This window comes from Zingiber officinale, chromosome 6A, assembly GCF_018446385.1.
Source record: "Zingiber officinale cultivar Zhangliang chromosome 6A, Zo_v1.1, whole genome shotgun sequence".
NCBI classification, from domain to species: Eukaryota; Viridiplantae; Streptophyta; class Magnoliopsida; order Zingiberales; family Zingiberaceae; genus Zingiber; species Zingiber officinale.
The window spans coordinates 11,419,854-11,427,116 of record NC_055997.1 but is presented as its reverse complement, the minus strand read 5'-3'; positions in this window follow the sequence as shown (position 1 = coordinate 11,427,116).

Sequence of the window (7,263 nt, the reverse complement as noted above, 5' to 3'; positions counted from 1 at the left end):
CGCGAAGACCTCAGCTATGATAGTCGGCCTATTCAGATAATAGACCGAGCAGTTAAGAAATTGCGAAACAAGGAAGTACCATTAGTCAAAGTCATTTGGCACAGTCATACAGCAGAAGAGGCAACTTGGGAGACAGAAGCCAGCATGAGACAGAAGTACCCAGAATTGTTCTAAGTTCGAGGACGAACTTTTTATAAGGTATGGGGGATTATAACGCCCGAAAATTCTCAAAACACTTTCATAAATATTCTATGATTTTTCTGGAATTTTTAGATATTTTTCCGGAATTTTCCGAGTAGCGGAAGTAGCAAAAATAATTAGAATAATAAAAAGGCTTAAGCGGGAATCGAACCCGGAACCTCTCGGGTCCGCTAAACCTTTAGTTAGCCTTAGTAACCGGTGAACCCAGCAGGGCCGTGCTGAAAGAAAGGAGAGCCAATTATATTTATATTAGAGTTGGATCGGGTTATCCACTTAATATAAATAGGAAAAACTTAAGTGTGGGTTTGGTTTTTAATTTGGTTCGGCAGCCCTCTCCTCACAAAAACCTCACGCCACTTTTTCTCCAAACCCTCACCGACGCCAACCTCTCTTCCTCCCCTTTCTCTCGGCGCACCAAGGCTAGGCCCCAAAGACATCTTCCGGCGACGATTTCGACACGAGGACGCTCCCCTCCGCGAGAGGAACGCATAGACGCAGGAAGATCGTCGAAAGGATCGTCTTCTCCGGAAACCTAGCGATTTGAATCGTAAGAAATTACGAATAGAAGGTAAGAAACCCCTCACCTGCAGTATAATAGCTACCGTGTGATTTTTCTGTGCATTAGTTTAGTTATATGCGTATGTTTTCGACACATAGGGTATATTTAACCCTCCTCGCAGGTTTAGGGATTTAGTGAGTACCTTTAGATGGGCCGGACACATCTTTTCTCTTTCAGTTGGAGGTTTAGATGCTGTTGGGTGCCTAAAGGTAGTCTTCCTAATAGAGAGGAGAGTTAAAGCACACTAGGTGTTCGATTAAATAACCAGATTAGAAAAGAATGCAACTTAGGCATTTTTATTAGCACAGTTGAATGCATTAGAAGCATCTAAATTAGTAAATCAGTTTATTCTAGCTTATATGGGACTACGGTCCAATGGGTGGGCTCCCACAGTCATCTCTAGGTTCAGACAACCTAGCTCTAGGTTCAGATAACCTAGAAACAGCAATTTAGAACAGTTTAGCTATACTCAGTATTTTACTTTTCAGTTGGCACTGTACTGGATTAGATATCCATTGGGCTGGGCTCCCATAGTCGGTCCCTAGGTTTAGATAACCTAGTAGCTCTACTAAATTCGGGACTTGCAACCCCGGGTCTAGTTAGAGATGCGCGCATAGCACGTACAGTTGTCGGGCCCCTCAGCAGCATGTTTAGTATTTTCACTTATTATATGTATATGGTTTTCAACCTTTCACAAATTAGTTCGTGAATTCAGTACAGTTCTAGCATTAGATCAATATTAGCGTAGCTCAGTTCTTAGTATCAGCTTAGTTTTTCCTTGATATATGTGATTGACTTTATGTTCAGCTTTAGATATGCCATGATTGTATGTTTATATGTCATGCCATGCTTAGTTTATTCAGTATACCCAGCATATGTTTTAAACAGCATGATTTAAAATCATATTTGCATCGTTGCATGTTTTTGTGAGGTAGATGGTTTCTTACTAAGCTTTTTAGCTTATAGATACTACTTTTCTTATACTGCAGATAAAGGTAAAGGAAAAGTGGATCAGTAGCGGAGGCTGGAGGGCAATGCTATCAAGATGTGTGTGGGCAGGAGTTGGAATAAAGATCTTTGGGATCTAAACAGTTTTACTTCAGTATTAGCACTTTGCGTTTTAGTTTCATTATTCAGTTTTGGTTGTTAAGTGTTATGAAATAGTAAACCATGCACTATGTAGTATGCCAGGTTTAGTTTGTTAGTAATTATGTTAGAATGCTGGTTAATAGTTGTTAGAATGTATTTCCATTGATTTTAGAATTGTTGTGTGAGATTTTGGCACGCCAAAGTGATGAAATCGAGTTGGGTGAAATCGAACTCCGATCGGTCTCCGACCGATCAGGGTCGGTCTACAGACCGATCAGAGTGTAGATTGTGCCTCTGGATCGGTCAGCCGACCGATCCAGCACGATACAGTAGCGAGTTCCAGGTGTTTCGGGTGCCTGGATCGGTCAGTCGACCAATCCAGACATACCTGGATCGGTCTGCCGACCGATCCAGCCATCCCTGGATCGGTCTGCCGACCGATCCAGTTGGGAACAGAACGACCGTAGCCCCGATCGGTCTGTGGATCGATCGGCAGGTCTGTAGGTAGTTGGGAAGTTTAGTTTCTAGTCCCTAGCTCAGTTGGGATGTTCAGTTTCCCCTCCTTAGTATATGTATACCAGCAAAGAAGGTCTTTAGACCTTTCTTATCAGTTGTATCCGTCATTAGTAGAGTAAAATTTTAATTAGCCCAGCTTTCCGCACAGTATAGTTTAGCATAAATTGTAGCGACCGGCCTTACAGCCAGTACCCAAAAGGTGGGTCGTTACACTAATAGTCGGATGTCTACCCTCCACATGCGCTATTTAGCTTTCCAAGACTAGAAGTTGATCGTCCGTGATTTAACTTTTCTATATTGGCATGGACGGACTGACTGAGACACTAGGGGCAAGCGAATAGTCTTTTGACACCGTGGTATGCAAGGATTGCCTTCAGGAGAGTCGAGTGGATATTCAACTTGCCATTAGAGAGGCATGATTTGGTTTTTGTAAATAATTTTTAAATTATCTTGTGTCCTCCCCGTCTAGGTGGCCGCTTGGCTAAGGCCAAATAAGTCTATGTGATTTACTCTCTGATGTGAGCCCAGAAGAGGCACTGAAGGGAATTGGGGGACCCATGACGAGATCCAAGACTAAGATAATGAAGCAAACTTTGGAAGGCTTAATAATGGAGCTCAAGGAAAAGGAGGATCAATGCACAATGGAGGCAACAACTAAAGGGATCACATTCCTTCAATTTGAAAGTGAAATTGGACCAACATGAGGACCATTTTCATATGCATTTTTGGGGAGATTTTTCTAAAGTGACTTTTGATGTCCTTTGTGAGTTTTTAATGCATTTTTGAGAGTTCCTAAACTAGTATAATAAATACCATGCATGCATGGTTGCATTAAGCTAGTATTAGGGGTTAGTGGTTGCATTAGTAGATAATAAATACCATGCATGTAAGCATGATATTTATTGCATAATGATCCTGTCCGAACCAGGAGTCAACGGACGCTAGGGATGTGGCGCTCTCTGCTGGATCCTCGAATGCTCCGGCGAACCTGCACAGAAGTCGGGCCGGGGAGATTCCGGCGACGACCCTCCGACGTTCAAGTCAGGCAAGGGAATAGGCGAAGAAGGTGGCTGCAGGATGAAGACTCGCGTACCTTCGGTTGAAGAAGTGGAGGCCTTATATAGACCTCTCGAAGGAGCCTGGGCACATCAATCGAAGCAATCACCTGCTTTCGACCATGCCCAGGTGTGGGCCTGTCAGAAGGGCATCCATAAGACCATATTGTTGATACAATCACCGGCTCTCGACCATGCCTAGGTGTGGGCCTGTCAGAAGGGCATCCATAAGGCCATACCACTACTGTATCAACCTTTCCGTGACGTGATGGTGGAGTCTTTAATAGTGCCATCTTGCGTACAGTCTAATCATCATGCCTTTGCTGACATACCATATCCCGAGCCGAGCGAATAGGCCGCTCGGCTAACCACTGTTCCCTTGCCACGATTCCGGCCGAGCGGACACCTCCGTTCGGCCACTCGGCTCCGGTTCTCCTTTGGCGTCGGAAACCCAAACCTTTGGCTGGGTAATCTCGGGTTCCGCTCGGACGGGACCCCATCTGTGGGTCCCCCATTCTTACCGCAGGATCACATAATTAGTGCATAGTGGATCTTAAGGGATGTTAAATAGGAGAACTCTTGTATGGAAAATCAAGTAAGTTTGAATGAAAATTTTAATTTCTCTTTGGTGAGAGCTTCCTTCTGGTTCTTAGGCAAAGAACTAATTCTGATCTTATCAAGGCAACTTGTGGCGATCAAACCCCATAACTTATCATTCACCTTCTCATCTTGCTTGAGTGTGGCGTCAATACCCTTCCCCAAGCTAAATTTCAAGGCGATCCATTTACAAGGTTCCTTATCACTCTCTTTTAGAATATATGGGACCGTTTTAAAAGAATCGCTAAGGTGATAATTTTATCTTTTGCCACGAGTGATACATAAGAATTGAGTTGATTAACATAGGATGAATAAATAGATTAAAATGGAATGTAATCAATTCAAAGGAACTTATCAATAATCTAAATACACTCATAAAACATAAAGTAAATTGATGTATAAAATTTGTCAGTGGGCGAATAGTATTTCTGACATAATAAGTAGGATTAAATTTTTTTAGGAACTTATGACCTGACATTCATCCCATCATACATCTCTCATTTGTGTATCTAAATTAACCTTCCTCTTTATTCATGGGACCGGCTCTAGAGGGTTACTAAGATAATGAATCTATCTTTAAATAAAATGTAATAGTCAAGGATCAAATCTCGTAGGAACTTATCTCTTACTTATATATCTGAATTTATCTCCATCCATACTAGGTCAGTTTTAGAGGACTGCTAAGGTGACAATCCACCTTTTAAATAAAGCGAGTACCTACTCTCAAGGGAAAAAAAATCTCTTACTAATATTTTGATGTAACTCTCCTTGAAGATGTTTTTAATAATATTTCATCTAGGGTTATTGTAACTAATATGTATTACACAATTGAAATGCACTCCAGAGTAATGCTCCTATCACTATAAGAAAAGGTATCATATAAATACCTTCAATAATAAATAAGAGGGAAAAATATTTAGTCTTATAATCAAATAGTAAATTAACAAAAAAAAAATATTGTCTGTGCTCCCGTGGTAAATGAATATAAGAAATAATAAATAAAATCAACAATATATATAAGAATATATTGGTTAACTATAACATTAACTTTTAAAAAATTACTAATGCAAAAAATGAAAATAATAACAAGTTGATCGACCGTAACATTTAAATATGCATGATTTTAATAATATAATTATATTCTAAAATAATCTAATAATTCGAAAACTTTTCATAAATACCAAAGTTTTCATTAAAAGATGTCTGCAATTTAAGTAACTTTTAGCATAATCAAATAAAAGAATAATTGACTACAAGATACAGAAATAAATTTTTAAAATAGAAATAAAATTTATTTTAAATTTTAGTAAATCAAAAACCTATTTGAAACGGAATTAATAATCCATTTCACTTTAAAAAATAATATAAAAAAATTAAATTTGAATTTAAAATAAATTAGAAATAAAATTTATAAATACATTTTTATAAATAAAAATAAATACGAAGTAGCACCGGAAATTGATACAAAATTACATTCATTTCAAAAAAAATTAAACAAACTAATAATCCATTTGTAATTTATATAATTTGAAAAAAATATATATATATTAAATAATTATAAATATATTTTATTATAATTCATTAAAAGCCTAATTTATTCTCAATCCTTGCATACCACGATGACAAAACCGTAAAAGGCTATTCGTTCGTCCTTAGTATAGAGACGGAGCCACTCAGGGGTTATCCTGGGTTGTAGCCCACTCCTGAGTGGCTCCATCCATGTATCATGTGAAGAGGAAAAAAAAACAATAAATTTTAGCCATCAAGTAAATACTAAGTAAAGAGAAAAAAAAAATGCATATGTTGTTGTTTTGTTAGTGACAAATTTTTTTTTTTTTTGCACTTATAATTTTATTTTTAATTCAACTAAATATTTATTTAATTATTTTTATTATAATTATAAATACAGATCTCTTCTTTTCCCATGCATTCAGATTAAACTTACAATATACATATTTATTATTTCTTTAGCTACCAGCCAAATCCGGCCATGGACAGTAGCCATTATTTCTATCCTCCTCATCTTTGACTCTGAAACCACAGTTCAATTCTTCACCTTAGGGTTGTAAACGAGTCAAGCCGAGCCGAGTTTTGGGGTATTCAAGCTTGTTTGATAAGATAACCGAGCCGAGCTTAAAATGAACCAAGCTTTTGAAATGAGTGTTCAAGTTTGGCTTGGTTTATTTTTTATGAGCTTGAACTTGTTTGAAACTTGGCTTGAGCTTGGTTCGTTTAGATGTTATTAAGCTCTCAATTCAAGCTTGACTTGAGCTTGGTTCGAGCTTGGCTTGAGCTTGGTTTGAGCTTGGTTCGTTTAGATGTTATCAAGCTCTCAATTCAAGCTTGTTTGATTGTTTGAAACTTTTAATTGTTTAATTGGTTATTAAGATTGATAATTTAAATTTATTTATTTATTTTATTGTTTATTTAGCATATTGAAAAGAGTTTTATTAATAAATATGGTTCGTGAACATTGTTCACGAACGTTATTCACGAACGTTAACGAGTTGAACACATATGTGTTCAAGCTTGTTTGTTTAGCTTAACGAGCTGTTCAAGCTTGTTTGTTTAATTAATCTTATGTATATTGAACGAACATAAACAAATTCTTACTAAGCCGAACACCAAGCTTGTTCACGAACGCTTGGTTCATTTACAACCCTACTTCACCTCACTTGTCTCACTCGTCCTGTTGTCGTTCTCTGCTTATCCTCCCCTGACGATATCGCCTCCCTCCTCCCCCTCGTTTACTCTTCCCCATGCCCTTTCACTGTTGTTACTTGTGGCCAGGCCCTCACCCCAGAGGCATATTTGTCAACACGATCGCTCTCGCCCATGGCCGCCACGACTAGATTGACGTGTCCTACACGTCGGCATACCCTTACGTCGACGCAGGAGGTAAGCAGTTATAGATTGAGATCTCACGTGAGACGTTCAAGCATGGTCTCGCACTGCAATCATGAACAGACTACCTCTACCTCATTGTCAACAACACACTCTTTAACACGGACGTCAACGATCAAACCTTCTATGATGACTCCTAAGTTTTCAATATCTACGAATTAGATATTACTATCACTAAATTAACTTTACAATTTCATAAATAATAAAAAAATAATTTAATAAAATTTAAAATTCAGTGAAATATAGGAAAGACGAGATGGAATCTTGACCACATGAACTCAGACCTCTTCTATGATATCCTTGGCATGGCGGACTCACTCAATTCGGATCAGTCCAGTCCAT